At 39.8% G+C, this 17,102-nt stretch overlaps 1 long non-coding RNA gene across 3 annotated transcripts in view; it reads left to right on the top strand.

The window, feature by feature from the left end:
• Positions 1-17,102, top strand: part of LOC118518170 (uncharacterized) — a 451,497-nt gene that overhangs the window by 125,621 nt on the left and 308,774 nt on the right. For all 3 annotated transcript variants that reach the window (XR_013442728.1, XR_004908492.2, XR_004908490.2), the window contains exon 4: positions 5,014-5,322. This is a non-coding gene — a long non-coding RNA (uncharacterized LOC118518170). The remainder of the gene's footprint in view (positions 1-5,013; positions 5,323-17,102) is intronic.

Here is a 17,102-nt window from a genome sequence, read left to right as displayed (position 1 = left end):
AACCGACTGAGCCACCCAGGCATCCATGGCAGAACTTATTTGATAGGAGCTGTATCCCAGCGGCCCTGGAGGGATTTCCTAGACCCTTTGTTATTGAGCAGTCCTGAGAAATAATGAGAAGATAAAGGGAAGAAAACCAAGAAAAGACATTCATATGGAGAAAAACATAACGTATGGAAGGGTGAAACTGAGGCGTGGTTGTAGAGACCTGGCTGATCTGGCATTTCTTCTCAGTTGGTGTGAAAGCCCCGTGCTGTACACACCTGGGATTTGCCTTCATGCTGTTCAGTCTGACTCTGTGGTTCAAGTTCCACGTCAGAGCCTCTCTCAACGGTATCGGAACAACCCGGTCATTTCCTACTGTGTCTAACAGAGAATATCCAAAGAAAGTATATTTAAAACACGAAAAGTTGGGGCGCCTGGGTGGCTCAGTAGGTTAAGCGGCTGCCTTCAGCTCAGGTCATGATACTGGGGTCCTGGAATCGAGCCCCGCATCGGGCTCCCTGCTCGGTGGGAAGCCTGCTTCTCCCTCTCCCTCTGCCTGCCGCTCTGCCTACTTGTGCTAGCTCTCTGTCAAATAAATAAATTAAAAAACACAAAAAAACACGAAAAGTTATACTAGATTAAAAAGACGTGTATTATTTTGCCTCTCAGTATGTATAAAATTTTTGAACTCTTTGTTGATTACATCTGACCCCCACTTTTACTTTTACACGACAACGGCCCCTGCATATTGAAGGTGGAATTCTTCCTTTTACTTCAATAAATAGTGAGCAAAGCACTCACTAGAATCTTTGGGGACTAAAAAGATGAGTGAGACACAAACTCTGTCCTCTAAGAGCAATTTAGTGGGGGCTGAAACATCACTCTTCAAATTGAATAATATATGGCAGATGTGCCGAAAAGGAGATGGCACAAGGTTGTGTGGGTGGGAGAGATTGTGTTCAGCTGATGCTCGCTCCGCGCTCGAAGGCAACAGCAGCGCCTTAGGCACATCTCGAGAGCGTGTTCGACGAGTCAAAACGAGTGAGAGGCATTAATCCAGGCTAAGGCGTCTTCGTAAACACGAGGCATATTTAAAAAATTTTAAGTGGTTCTGTTTTGGAGAGCATGCTGATCTACAGTACAGAATTTTATGTATTTTGAAAATGTGAAGAAATCCTTTTACGGGTTTCACTTTTTAAAAAATGTAAATTTTGAACTAATTATGGACTCACGGGAAGTACGTACATGGAACAGTCTCGTGTATCCATCACTCAGCTTCCCCGACGGTGACATCTTACACAGCTAGAGTGGAATATCAAAACCAGGAAATTGACTCTGATACATTACCTTTAGCTGGAATGCAGACTTTATTCTGCTTTCACTATTTTTTTAAAACTTGTATTCATTTGTGCGTGTGTGTGTGTGTGTGTGTGGTGTTTTTAGTTTTTAATCAGGGGAATAATATAATTGGAGTTGGGCTTTAAGAAGATTATCTGGCAACAGTATATAGGCAAGACTGGAAGTGGAGGAGACCATATCAAGAATTATTATAGTAAGTACACCAGAGGAATAATGAGATTCTCCAATAGATAATGCCCAGCACTGTGCTGGATATGGGGAAACTGCTTAGTGAGTGAGTTAGGCTTCATATTTTTAGACTGCATTTTTTCAAGTGTAAAAAAAAAATGTAATACCTTTTTAGATTTGACAGTGTGTGTACAAGAGCAGAAATCAGAAGAAAAACACATAGTCAGGAACTCAGTGAGGTTCTTAGACCAGCACAGTGAGCAGCATACTGCAGAAAACCTTTGTAAGGAGATTGGAAAAACAGGACGATTCTCCTTTGGAAAGAGGTAGGTCAGAGCTCAGGTCAGAGAAGGATCAGATGGAGACTCCCAGGCCGTAAATCTGCAGTCAGAGGGATATATGCAAAGTGAGGACGCTTGTGCTTCTGGCTCCAACTCCCGGTAGAAAGCTTCTCATTGTTTTCACTATAGCCTGCTAACAGCTAGTTGTAATTTCAAAATAAAAATCAGCTTCAATTCAAGACCTTCTTTTTAAAATCCGATCTCCTGTGAGAAAATTCACAAATGGTTTCTTACTGGTTTTTAAATTGAAATAAATGCTAAGAGAATTTTCCAGTACTGCATTTCTCCTCTTTTACTCAATATAACGATCAGATAATGTCGTTTCCCTTAGGCCTCAAAATCTCCTATGAATATTTCAATACTTGCTGGGTAGGCAAAATGGGAGTTGTAGAACTTAAAATATGTGCATTGCTGGCTGAAGGATTATGAGCAAGTATTTTAAACATTTTCTAAAACTTAACAACCTTGTCAGTAATACAAAAATGTTGGAGTCAAAGCTCTCTTTCCATTCTAACACTCTTAAAAAAAAAAAATCTCGTTTTGTTAATTCCCATGTACCTTTTTATCACTGTTCAACTTTGGTTCAGCGTTTAGTGGTGACTGGTGGCTGGCATACAGTAAATATTCAATGCATGCTTTCTGAATGACTTATTTGGAGTTTCTTAAATACTAAAAAGCTTCTCTCAAGAATTTTAAGTAGTTTTTTAGATCTTAATAGAGCGAAACTCAATTAAGCGTGAAATCTTTGCCGCTTTGCCTTTTTGTCCTTTATTTTTTATGTGTTTAAAAAATATGACAGTTGGGCGCCTGGGTGGCTCAGTTGGTTAAGCGACTGCCTTCGGCTCAGGTCATGATCCTGGAGTTCCTGGATCGAGTCCCGCATCGGGCTCCCTGCTCGGCAGGGAGTCTGCTTCTCCCTCTGACCCTCCCCCCTCTCATGTGCTTTCTCTCTCATTCTCTCTCTGTCAAATAAATAAATAAAATCTTAAAAAAAAAAAAAATATGACAGTCACTTGAACTCTTCGGGATTCAGTGTGTTTATCTGTAAATATGAGAATTGAGCTTTTAAAAGTGTTTCTGTTTCTAAAAATCAGTGGCATTAATTAGTGGAAAAATAATGCCCATCTCACATAGCAAGATTTCAAATTAAATTCCACTTAGTTCTTTAACTTCTTGTATGTTATAAATGTACTTTTAATAACATTTACAAAATAAGACATTTAAATTAAATTTGTCTAAGCATTTGATCACATTATTTTGTAATAAGTATAAATATAATGAACTATAAAAAGTAAGAGCTAACATTTAGTGAGTCTTTTACTAAGTTCCAAGCATTGAGGTATCACGATTTTACTCAGGAAATCCCAGGCCATAGAGGTTAACTAACCTATTCAAGGTCACACATCCAATAAAAGGTACAGTCAGGAATTTCACATAGGTAGCTGGGCTTCAGGGCTGTGTAGTTCACCACTATTCCCATTGTCTGTCACCGTGTGTCACTTTCAAGATGGAAAAAAAAAGCAAAAAGCAAAAAAAAACCCAAAAAACTGAACAGTATTTTCTGAGTTAGGCAATAGAGCAAGGGTTGAATATTTTCTTGGTAACCTTGAACAATAACTTGAACTCTGAACTTCTACACTCATTAATTACTGACCCTAGAAGCTCTGCTGAACAGTAAATCCAGTTCGCATTTGGGGACATTTCATCCATGGGATGTAGATAACTCAATAACCAGAATTAACCGTTTACCTTAGTTTATCTGAAGGGAGATTCTTTCCTAAGTAGCCTTCTTGCTCTTGGGCTACCAAAGCTATTCATTTAGTGTCTTTATTTGTTCTGAATTATCCCCCTTCTAAAATATGAGAATGTAGCTGGCAAATTATTTCAATTATTGATTAATAATTCATCTTTTCAATGGATACAAAAATTTCCAACACTCTATGCTCCACATTTATTTGCTACTCAAGAAGGTAGATTTCTGCTGAGAAGTTTGAGGAAAATAGTTAAATACTTATATATTCTTGAGCCTTCTAGGCAATATGCACCTAATTGTCATGATTTTTCAGGGATGGCCTGTCTAAACAGTATACATATATAGAGTGATTAAATTTTATTTATGCCCTTAAGTCATTAAATGATTTTTGTATAAACACACTAGTCCTCAGATATTAGCATGAAAACACCATTTTTTTTTTATTTAACAAAACAGTTCTATTTTTGGATCTTTCTAGCTCTTTCCTTCTCTCTCTCTCCTCAAAGAATGATTAAATTATACTATATTGACCATATGGTTCTTATTAATATGTGTGGTAATATAATACTGAATAGATAGATGGTCTTGAATTTGAGTTTTAAGCTCTTGACATGTGCTGAATGCAACAGAGTTTAATAGTAAAACAACAAAAAAAATTTTTGTAAAGCATATGAGTAAAGAAAACAAAACAAAATTAGTGCCATTACACTCATTTTCCTCCCTAGAACATTCGATCCCAAAGGCCTTACATAGAAAAGTAATTCCTTTGGGGGGGTGCCTGGGTGGCTCAGTTGGTTAAGCATCTGCCTTCGGCTCAGGTCATGACCCCAGGGTCCCGGGATGGAGGCGAGTTAGGCTCCCTGCTCAGCGGGGAGTCTGCCTCCCCTCTCCCTCTGCCCCCCACCCCCCACTCCTACTCTCTCTCAAATGAATAAATAAAAAATCTTTTTAAAAAAGAAAAGAAAAATATTTCCTTGGGTTTTTAATAGGTGTTACTCCAAAAAGCCTGTGGGACTCATAAATAAGGTTGAACAGATTTTACTCTCATGGAATTTCTGTCTTTAACACCTCATTTATTTAATTAAATGCTTTCCAAATCTAATTTGACCGTTATTGAACATTTCATGGGTGTGATGTTTCATGGAACCCTGATTATATTCAAATTAGTAGTCCTCAAAAGAAGCTGGACATTAGAATCATTTAGTGTGTTTGTGAAGAATATCCATACCAAGAGCAATCAAATCTGAGTCTTTGGAGGATGGGAGTCTACAGTAAACAGAATAATGGCCCCCCAAATACGTTTACTTCCTAATTCCCAAAATTCGTTACACAACAAATGGAAATTAAAGTAACAGATGGAATTAATTTTGTTAACCAGCTGACCTTAGATTATTCTGGAATATCCAGGTGGTCCCAATGTACCTACGGGGGTTTTTAAACCCCTTCCCAGAGGGAAGGAAGCAGATGAGTCAGTGTCGGAGTGAAGCAGTGTGAGAAAGACTCCAGCGGGCACCCACAGGCTTTGACGTCGGAAGCAGGAGGCCACCGGCCAAGGAATCCAAGCGGCCTCTGGAAGCCAGAAAAAAAAAAAGGAAAAAACCCCAAAACCCCCAAGTAAACAGATTCTCCCCCAGAGCCTGTAGAAGAAACCCAGCCCTGCAAACATCTTGAAGTTTGTCCAGTGAGAATCATTTTGGACTTCTCGCCTCCAGAACAGTAAGTTAATATATTTGTGGTTTTTTTAGTTCCTAAATTCATGGTAATTTGTTATTGCGGCAATAGGAAATGAATACAGGAGCCAAGCGTTGGTAATTTTGAAGAGCTACCAGGTGATTCTAATTTGCAGCCAGGTTGAGAGCCACAGATTTAGAGCAGTGTGGGCTCATTGGAATCAACTCGGAAAATTTTTTTTTTAAAGATTTTATTTATTTGACAGAGAGAGACACAGCGAGAGAGGGAACACAAGCAGGGGGAGTGGGAGAGGGAGAAGCAGGCTCCCAAGGAACAGGGAGCCCGATGCGGGGCTCGATCCCAGGACCCTGGGATCATGACCCGAGCTGAAGGCAGACGCTTAACCATCTGAGCCACCCAGGTGTCCCTGGAAATTTTTTTATTAAACAGTAATATCTGGCAAGCACCACCAGGGATTCAAATTCACATTCAAAGTATTAACTCACTTAATCTTCATAACAACTTCATAAGATTGCAGTTCTTATTATCAGAAGCACAGATGTTTGTAAGGAAGCTAATATTCCCTGCTACTCAGGGCCAGGCGTCAAACTCACACAGGCTGGCTCCCATAACCGCCTTCATATTTAATTCTTGTCTAGTAGAGCCTGGGTAGTCCTATTGTAAACATCATCATTAGAATCGTTGAGTATTTTGTGAGTTTCCTTTTAACAGAAAAAGCAGGAAGTTAGAAATGAAAGGTGCCAGTTAAAATGAAAACGTGGATGGCTAAGAAGAAAGAACATACAATCATTCCGTGTTTAAAAATGATGGAAGTCTGAGGGGTTTGAGGGTTGTAAATATTACTAAATGCAGCATTGTTTAGTGTTACGAAAGTATTGCTCTATTAGAGTTCATCTTAACTCATTTGTCAAGATTAATTTTTGTTCTGCATGCCCTCATTTGTGAGAGAAGGTATATATTTATAATTTCATTATGGTAACATAAACATGTTAATGATAGGGAATAGTATCAATTGACTGAGTGTTTAATAGGTGCGCGATGGGTGTTCAGAACAATTCAATAAAATGTATTACATTCTATACTTATGTTACATGCCATATGGAAAAACCTGCCTGTTTGCATATCAGATGCTTTCAATTTCTCGAAAAATCAATGGCCATTCAAAACCAACTGAAATGTCAACACACTTTGACATTTTGGTGACATATTTAGCAGGACAAAGACACCAAAACAGAGCTATAAAATCCAGTGGAAGACTTATTTATGAAGTATTCAGATTTTACGAATTAGGAAGGCAGAGATAAATGGCAAAACCAATTCCCTAGTGACCGGGTACTTGCCATCTATGTTCGTCCCCATTAAAGACTATAATATTAGTGTATGTTAAATCTTTCACATTTCCTTCTTCTATTCCCCTGAAGGTTGTAATGAAAAGAGCACTGAAAAGACAAAACACTATCTAGTAGTGTGACTCTGAATATAAACCATAAAACCACAGCAATTTCTCCTGATCTATAAAAGGAGTACTGCACCTGCTTTTTCCACCTCAAAGGATTGTTAAGAATCAAATGACAATGCCTGGCAAAGTACTTTGAAAAGAGTGAAGCACCATGTAAATAATTATTCCATGCAGCAAGCCACAGTTAATCTGGACTGCAAACATTCTCTATCCCTCCATAACAAATGACTCCAAAACTTTATGGCTTAAAACAAGTTACGTCATAGCATCTTAGCTCAGAAATCTGTACACAGCTTAATTAAATCTTCCCCTTCAGGGTCTCCGCCAGGCTGCAGGCAAGGTGTCTGCTGGGCCTATAAGCATCTCAAAGTTCAACTGGCGGAGTGTGTGCTTCCAAGCTCATTCATGTCCTTGTTGGCAGGATTCAGTTCCTCGTGGGTTATTGGACTGAGGGGCTTAGTTTCTCATTATGTGTTGGCTGGAGGCTGCCCCCAATTCCTTGGCACATGGGCCTCTCCAATATGGGATCTTGTTGCATTAGAGTTTGCAAGCCAAGAAGGCAATGGGAAAATGCAGTAAGGTGGAAGTTAAAGTCACTGTGACCTGTGGAAATGACATCCCATCACTTCTGCCTTACTCTGTTCATTAGAAGCTAGTGTTGAGGTCCATCTTCCATACAAAGGGAGGTGACAACATGATGGTGTATCAGGAAGTAGGGATCTTGGAGTGTGCTCTTGAAAGCCACCTTTCACATCGATCATCTTTTATTACCTAAACATATCCAGGGTTTGGTGATTTGCATTATCACTGAGGATTTCTTTGTTTAAAACTTCCCTCAAATGCAGTCCAACCTTCACCATCCAACTCAATTATGATCTCTTTTTGTGCATTCCCTTGAGTTTCTCAGATGGGATCTTCCCAATGTCTAAATTCCCAAAGCATTTGGCACTCATCTGCTCATACCATCTCCTGCTTCTTGTAATCATGGTCCTAGCTTTCAGACTATCCATTTATAGGGGCCCTGAAGGCAGGAATTGTATCTTAGACCTGTTTGTACTCTCCTAGCGAGCCAAGAACAAGAAAAAGTACAAAAGGAGCATTCTATATGTATTTATTGGATTGAGTCAGGTTTTTTTTTTAATGCAAAGGTTAAAAACAGCTGTGTTTAGATCTTCTTTCTACTAAAGGGCTCACTTGAAGCCACCAAGAATCAATCAATAATAACACTTTTGAAATAGTCTCATTTCAGGGATTCCTGCCAGTTTTTTGTTTTTTCAGGGGACATCTGTGGTCTGCTCTTCTAATGCCTTGATTCATTGAGAGCATGAACCTGCAGAAAATAATGGAACCATTTGACCTCAACAGTAAGGTCCCAGATTTTCTGGCACCTCTACATAAGTGCATACTTTTGTTCCAAGAATTTTTCAGTGCCTAAACACTTCCAGTTATTAAAATGTTCTAGAGCAGGCTTAATTTTAAGGCAATATTTCCCTTGAGTATGGGGTTTTAATGAGAAATCTTTCATTTACATTAACTTATTACAAAAGTTACTATATGGGTGATTATTTTTTAGTCCAACCCTGTTTGTGTGTGAATGGAACTATACTTCAAAGAAATCACTGAGATAATAACCTGGATAAAAGACTCTCTAGGGATCTATAATGTTATATTGGCATAGTAGAGTCTGAGCCAACATTTCTACTTCTTTGGGATATTTATGAAATGGGGCCCAACATGCATAATACTGTAATCTTAGAAGCTAATGGGAGATTAATTCATTTCAGTTTAAAAGATATCAAAGGTTTCACTGGCCTCGACTCAAGAACACTTACATTGCTTGCTAATCTGTTGAAAGTGTGCCCCAGGGGTTTTGGGTTAGAGAATCTTTTTGTTCTTTTCACTAAAGTTAATCTAAAGAAGGCTTGGGAAGTGCCTATTTCAGGGCAGCTCACTGTTAGGTTCTCTACACATTCCTTCTGCAAGCTCTCCCACTCCCCTACTTGCTCCTAGTCATCACCATTTCACCTGGGGAGAATTTCAGAAAGTCTGGACTGAATTTGGCTTCTCCTCAAGGCCCTCTGCCGTTAATAGTCCCTGCGTAGGAAATAGCCAATGTTCAAAGTTAAATTTTTGGCTAAGCAAATAGGACTTAATCCATTTGTTCAGTGGTCCATGAACTCGAGAGCATCATGGGGTTTGATTCAGTGTGCTGAATGCCAAGTCACAGGAAGCAGTTAGGTTTCCTGTGATATTTCACTGTATTTTGAGAGAGAAAAATAGTGAACTGATGGAAAAATGGGTAAAAAATTGAGGAGATGGAGTTTTAGTCCAGGCCATGTTGATAGCTTTCCTTTTGTCATTGATTAGGTTATTCTTCCATTCATTTGACAAAGAATAAGCTTTACTCACATTAGTGAGTCTAGTACTGTTTTATACAATGGTATCAAATAGCAAACCAAACAAGGTTCCAGCTCTCCTGGATCATACATTCAATAGGGAAATGGATAATGGGCATATAATCAGGTAGATGTATGTTATGCCAGATGGTAATGAGTGCTATTAAAAAAAATAATAAAGCTTGTGAAGCAACAGATAGTAACAGTTGGGTGTGTGTGTGATCACAGAACAGCATAGGAGCACTGACCTGAAGGAATAGAGAGCATGAGTTCATGAGTGTTTGGGAAGGGGGAAGTTCTGAAAGGAGCAGAAAGCACATAGACAATAAGACGGGGGAGTTTTGTGTGTGTAAAGAACATTAAGGAAGCTCAAATGGAGATACGGGGAGAAGAGTAAGAAATGAAATCTGAGAGATAGGGGTGGGGTATGGATCATATTGGGACAGGTAGGCCACTGTAAAAACTTTGAATTAGATTCCAAGTGGGACAGAAAGCCATTAGAGGGTTTTAAACAAAAAGGTTATTGGCTTTCTGTTTTGAAAGGATCAATTCTGCTGATGCATGGAGAATAGACTTCAGGAGAACTGGTGTGGAAAAGAGCAAGAGGTGATAGTAAGAATACAGCTCCAATAATAGTGAATATTGGACTAAGGTAGTAGCATTTGGGGTGGAAGAAAGAGATTATTGATCTAGTTCATGGTGTCAACTGATAAGATTTGCTGGTGGAGTGGACATAGGTTGCTGGAGAAGGTGAGGTTTCATGGAGGACCCCAGCACCACAATTGGAAGGATGAAGTTGATGTTGGCATAGATAGTAAGACTATGGGGGGAACAGGCTGTGGGGGAGACAGAGGGCTGAGTTCTCTAAATTGTAATTATGAGATACATTACTAATTTAAGTACAGCTGTTAAATTCATAGTTGAATCTGAGTCTATATGAATTTCAAACTGAAGGAAATAAATGTAGGCATCCTCAGCATTTAGACAGTATTTAGAGTTAAGGAACTGGTTGAAATAATCTAAGAGACAAGTATACAAATGAACAGGAAGTTCAAGGACTGAGCTCTGGGGCATGCTAACATTTAGAGATAAGGTAGTTATGGAGGGCTCAATGAAATAGGGGGAATGAAACAATGTGTAAAAAGAATTTGAAAGATTTATTGAAATCCTAATATATAGTAGGACCTGTGATTCAGTGATGAATAAAAAAGTTTCTGCCCTTGAGGATTTCACAGTTTACTGGTGCTTTAATTATTTATAGAGAGTTATATAGAATGCGCTCTGGGCTTAGGAAAGACCAAGGCTGTTGTCTCTGCCTTTGGACACCAGAAATGCTTCAGAAAAGAGATGACGTTTCATCTGGCTTAGAAACATGACCTGGAGTTTACCATGTAGAACAGGGAGTGAAGGGCATTCCAGGTGCAAGGAGTGGGCATGATTGAAGGTACAGAATTGGAACAAATAGGTTGGCAAGAGGGCAAGGAGGTAGTCAGAGGAATAAAGAGAGACTTTGGGGACATGGTGAACTGGTCTCTGCCACCTACTGCCTATGTCATTTGGGGCAACTTACTTACCTTCTGTGCCTGTTGGGTTCCTTATTTATAAATCACAGTAATCCTCTTCCTTCCACGATGGCTATGAGGGTTAGGAGGGAGTATCTTGAGTACCTGCCTCCACGATGACAGTACAGTCGCTGCACTCTCCACGGTGGTCTTGCCAACCTTGTTGTGACCGCGTCAGCAGTGCTCCAGAAGAGTGGCCTTGAGAGCCAAGACTGACGGAGTTGCATCCATAGCTTTATTTCACTGGGGAGAATTTGAAAAATGTAAACCAGGAGTGTTATGATCAGACATTTTATTATATAAAACACCTATCACAATTGTGAAGGAAGAATTAGAAGAGGAGGGAAAAAGGGATAAGGAGAGGAAGCTGGGAGGTGGGTGATAAAGGCACAGCCCAGGAAAGGGGAGATGATGCAGAAGGGGCAGAAGGAAGGAAGGGAAGCAAAAGAAAGGGGAAAAAAAGAAAAAAAAATGCTTCAGAGTTCATATGTGCCATCCATTATGCCAGGTACTTTTTTTTTTTAAGATTTTATTTGTTTGTCAGAGAGCACAAGCAGGGGGAGCGGCAGGCAGAGGGAGAGGCAGGCTCCCTACTGAGCAAGAAGCCCGATGCAGGACTTGACCCCAGGACCTTGGGATCATGACCCAAGCCGTAGGCAGCCGCAAACCAACTGAGCCACCCAGGCGTCCCTATGCCAACTACCTTAATACATACACTACCAATTATTCTTCACACTCCCTTGAATTGGGTATTATGACAACCATTTTACATTTAAGGAAACCTACTCTCCCAGAGACTGCTTAACTGGTTCAAGTTTTCCCAGGTAGTAAGCAGGGTGGAGGCTTGGAGTGCAGGCTTCAAAACCAGGCTTGTCTAAGTGTCAGCACTAGGCAGGGAGACGTGATGGCTGTTGACATCAGTGAGACCCACACGAGAGCCTGCCGAGTGGGTTTGAAGGAAGAGGGCTGAATTTGTTCTGGCAGAGAAAGAGCCAAATCATTGCAGGTAGGGCATTGCCAGATGAAAAGATTTCTGGCTTGAAGAGACTAGATACAGGATTTCATTCACAGAAGACAATGAGGGAAGTGGCAATTTACTAAGATTAAACTATTCTTGGGGCTCAAATGGACTTACTTACATCACTTGGATCACTTGAGCTTTTTGCCTATTTGCTCTGTAAAATCTGGTCTCTGGACCTCTGGAATTTTGATCAGTCGTAAACTACAGAGTGTTTCTGCCTTCCATTTACCTAAAACTAAAAAAAAAAAAACAAAACTGAGAGCCCCTGGAGTTTAGTTAAAACTTAGAAATCTCTGCCTTAGTTTTCTGAAAGCAAGCTCCCTCCCCCCCTCCGAACACATACAAATAGAAGCTGTACTCAGAGGTAGTTCTCCCCTAGAAAAGAGGACACAGAAACTTAAATTCTGGGGATTAGTAGGATGCAGGGAGAGATAAGGCTTTAGCAATGAAGTGATTAATTAAAAAAGCAATTTAAAGTTTTTGATTGAAGCTGAAAATTTTGAGAGAAAGCTGAATGTTTAATGCTCAGACCTCTCTCCTGCATGGCCAACCTACATCGCTTTCTCCTGGGCGACTCTTGGGGTGAATGGTCCCCAGGGAGCTCGCATGTCTCAGAGGCATTACACTCTGTGTCTTAAATTAAGCTCACTATAATTTTTGTAAGACTGCACTCCTGTATCTAAAAAGCCAATTCTCAGTGAAAGATGGACACAGAGGCGGGTTACAGCACTTCAGTTGTTCCCCAACTCTCCTGTTTCCCTTAACTTCTTTCTCCCCGCTCCAATCAGCTATGGAGCCTGGCTCCAGTTTCCCCAGTGTATCCTCAGCTTTCCTAGTTGATTCAGACCAGGATAAACCTGTGTCCTCAACCTCCACCTTGAGAGCGCTTGTGGTGTGAAGGGTCCGTGAGTGAGGGATAGAGTCTACATGGGGTATGTGTGGTGGACCCATACATGTATCCTTTGTACCTCACTTGTGGGAAGAGCTGTTGCTATTTGAAAAGGAATAGGACTCCCATAAATCCACTTTGTTCTTTCCCTGAGCTTCTCTATGGGAAGAAGTTGATGTGATCTTTAAGGTTAATTAGGAAAAAAAAAATCAAAGAATGTTCTTACATGCTTTTGAAATTCTTCTAGACTACACAGTTTGAGTGATTCAGTAATAAATATGCACAGTGACATAGTAAAACACTGTATTTGGCTCTTCCTGTTTAATTGATTATTATCATTAACACGTATATTTGCCATGAACTCATCAGAGTGGCCAGGAATAGATTTTTGTGTGGGATCTCCTGGCTTCAAAGGAAGTAAATGGCCTTTTGGAATTTGAGAGACAGAAAAGTTTTCCACAGAATGTGAGGACATAATCAGGCGGATCCCTAATGCACAAGTTCTGTAGTTGAGAAGGTGTAAAGTATTGGTCCATTAAGCAAATTGATTAGATGTTCAGAGAATGAAATTGAGAGCAGGAGGGAGGAGAGATGCCTTTGTCCTTTGGGATTTTGAAAGAAAAGTAGTAGTTAAAAACAATTGTAATCTGTGACGATGGAATACCTGAAGAGGAAGGGGACACCCCTTCTGAAATTTTGAGAATGGGTTCTTGGAATCATAGAAGCACAACCTTGTGTGACAGTCTTGAAAGTGATAGCTTTCTGGGTCCCTGAGGAGACTGAGAACCATAATTCAGGGGCCTTTGGAAAGGTCCCATGGCAGAATCTGGACCTGACTGGGAGAACGCAGATTGACCCTTTTCTAAGTACCTCAAACCTGAGCAACGGTCATTGGCTCCAGTGACCAACATGAAGGCTCATGGATGGTGGTGGGGGCGGGGCTTCATTTTACTGAACTTTGTAAACTTAAGTGTTGTTGTTTGACCATTTGTGGGGAGTTTTTTTTTTTTTTTTTTAAGATTTTATTTATTTATTTGAGAGACAGCGAGAGAGGGAACACAGCAGGGGGAGTGGGAGAGGGAGAAGCAAGCTTCCAGCCTGCAGGGAGCCCAGCGCAGGGCTCAATCCCAGGACTCTGGGATCATGACCTGAGCCAAAGGCAGATGGTTAACGACTGAGCCATCCAGGCGCCCCGGGGAGTGAGTTTTGAAAAAAGATGGATACTGACTTTGTCAACTATGATGATTGGCTGCTAAAATCTAGTTTTGATTTGGCTGAAAATAATAAATGGGAAATATCTGACATGCTGAATGTTGTAGAGCAATTCATATTTACCACACAAAAATTCATAATGATCAATAGTTCAGCTAAAATCTGATGTCTCGAAAAATAAATGACTCAGTTTAAATTTTGATAGGATATTTGAAAATAGGAGCTCTTGAGATTGTGATAGCACTAATTTGTCTTAGAGCCTGAAGAATAGTGGATTCAAGCTTTTGAGGCTGGGGGAAAACAACCTTCAATATTGTGCAGGTACCATAGTGAATGCTTTCTGAGTTTACTTCATTTGTGAACCTCCATAAATCAGTATCCTCAGTAGAGATGAATTGGTTTTCTTACTTTATGCTTGTGGCTGGGAATTCCAAGCGCTATTTCTTAAGCTGTCTCTGTTCAAAGGGAATCTGAATAGAAAATTGATGATGTCCTTTCTCTCAGCCCAGAGATGAGGTTCTCTTTTTTGGTTCCTTTACACGACTACGCTGTGCATTCAATAGACTTGGCAGTGGGATCTACTGTAAAGAACATGGAGCTTAAATTTATATTACCTGGTTTTGTAATCTGTGCTCAGGTATTTACCAGGTGAGGGTTGTGAAGGTTATCAAAAAGATGATATTGCCAGTTGACCAGTCACTTGGAATAGAGTGATCAGAGGCTTCTGACCCCTTCCCCATTCTTGGAATGTGGGTTCTTCTCGTTTTCCTACTCCCAGAGTCTACTCCAAGGACAAAGCCTTGAGATGGTGATGTAGTGTCAAGAACACCTGTCCTGTATACATGACTGAACCCAGTCAAGACCTCTCTCTATAGAAACTTTAAAGACGCAGCAGGCAGATATGGGGATCCATTCATCTTGCTGCAGCAAGGTGTCCTACGTAAGTTCCCTTGTTTATTAAAACTTCCACCTACCCTCCTGGAGTTGCCTGCCACCTCCTTCCATCTCTCCCTGCCCTCTACATACCAGGGGCCAGTTTCACCTTACATTCAGGAATCTCCCAAGAGGATTGTGAACTAACACCATCAGAGAGTCCTTTAACTTCATTTTCTACATTTATGTTGTTAAAACGTTAATCCCTATCACAATGATAGGAGAAACAAGATAGAATTAGGGAAAGCTTTGTAACTACCTAGGGCTCTGTTATCATGTGCAAGACTTTGTGCTCAATTTTCAAAGGGTAATTATGCTTTTTACTTGATCAGTCTGTAAAATGAGGCAAAATGATGAGCCCTACAAGCCCCTCCAAATTCTGTGATCCTTACAAAAAGAAGAAACTTTAAAAATCCACAGAAGGGGTATTTGTGAGAACAGTTTATTCAGGAAATAGAGTTCTTTGAATAAAAGTGTGTTAAAGCTTCACCCATTGCATGTGGAATCTATAATGGTAACCTAGAAAAATACGTAATGGTTATAAATGGAGATAGTAACAAGTAAATAACTTTTTAAAAAATTATAAAGATTATAAAGACCTAATAGAATTGGTTATATTTTGCCCTTCATAAGGTTAGGGACTTTGTTTATATTTTTTCAAAATAGTGAGCATTTGTTAAGCTTCAATGAATTAAATGAACCCTCAATTTTCAACTGAGTTTTCAGAACCAGTACCTCAAACATTACCTTTAGCACGATTTGGCATTACCTGGAGGGCTTGTTAAAATGCTGATTTCTGGGCTCCACCCTCAGAATTCCTGATTTTTAGTAGGTCTTGGTGAGGTGTGATAATTTATATTTCTAATAAGCTCCTGGGTGATGTGGGTACTGCTGTTTGGAGGACCACACCTTGAGAACCAATTCTTCACAAATACCAGTTTATTCCCTGGTCTCGAAGGACGTGGGTAGGAATCACCTGGACAACTTTAAAAATAGATTCCCCAGGCCTTACCCTCAGAGCTGGTATTTCTGTAGGTCTAGGCTGGGACCAAAGCATCTGTATTTTATTTATTTATTTATTTATTATTTTTTTTTATTTTTAAAGATTTTATTCATTTATTTGACAGAGAGAGAGACAGCGAGAGAGGGAACACAAGCAGGGGGAGTGGGAGAGGGAGAAGCAGGCTTCCCGCGGAGCAGGGAGCCCGATGTGGGGCTCGATCCCGGGACCCCGGGATCATGACCTGAGCCGAAGGCAGACGCTTAACGACTGAGCCACCCAGGCGCCCCTAAAGCATCTGTATTTTAAAAGCTCCCAGGACCTATTAATAATAAAGGTTTGGAAACTATTCTTCCTATAGAGCTAAAGGCCTGTTGGGTTTGTATGATGCCCCTTGAGCTTTTCTTAGGTTGAAAATTCAGAATGAATGCAGCGATTAAAAAAAAAAAAATCTCTTTGATTAAAGGCAAAGAACAGTAAATAGAACTAGTTTTTATTTAGGGAAATAGTGGTTTATTTGATTTCAATTAACCTAAGATAACTTTGCATTTGTATTTAAAATAATTTCCCTTCCAAAAGATGGATGGAATTGAGTATTAGGTCCTTAAAAGCACATGGAAGCTAGTATGCTAAGATTCCACATAAATATTGTGACCTACATGGTACTTAGTAAGATCTGTTCATTATGTCTTTTGAAACTTACTAAACTTAGCACTTAAGGCATTTTGTTTATTCTAGATTTATCAAAGTTATCTGCCAGTCATCCAAGACATGAGAAATGAGGCGGGTGAACTCTGACATAAGAACATTTTCATGATGGATTGTATTGTTACCTGCTAAAAAGTGCCACACTTAATAATTTTTCAGGGCCCTTTAAGCCTGTGCTGTTCATACTTGTCCGTATCGTGTGTTCAATCGACATGCAAAAGTGATTTTGGTGCAAACTCTGAAATAGTTTTGCAAACTCCATATGGCAGCCTCCAGCCTCAGACTTTATTTTTTTGGGTACATCTTTGGACAACAAAATTATAAATCAGGATTTAGCTGTAAGCTCAGCAGATCATGAAAGAAAAATCTAAGCTGATTCTTCCATAACTATTTTAGTTATGTAATATGGAAATGAGTAAATGGTGTTGATCAATACAGCAAGCAGGTGTGGCTTGAAGATAGGCCAGGATGAGCTAAATTAAGTAAAAAGTGGTGTTTTTACATAATTTTCTAACCATCATGAAAATTTATATTGTGCATTTGAGATTAAACGTTTTGCACAAATTGAAGACTGATCCAGGGAATTTGATTTTCCAAATAGAGTATATCTATACCTTCTAGTTT

Source organism: Halichoerus grypus, chromosome 12 (assembly GCF_964656455.1).
Source record: "Halichoerus grypus chromosome 12, mHalGry1.hap1.1, whole genome shotgun sequence".
In the NCBI taxonomy this organism is placed as follows: Eukaryota; Metazoa; Chordata; class Mammalia; order Carnivora; family Phocidae; genus Halichoerus; species Halichoerus grypus.
This window is presented reverse-complemented; position numbering and strand designations above follow the sequence as displayed.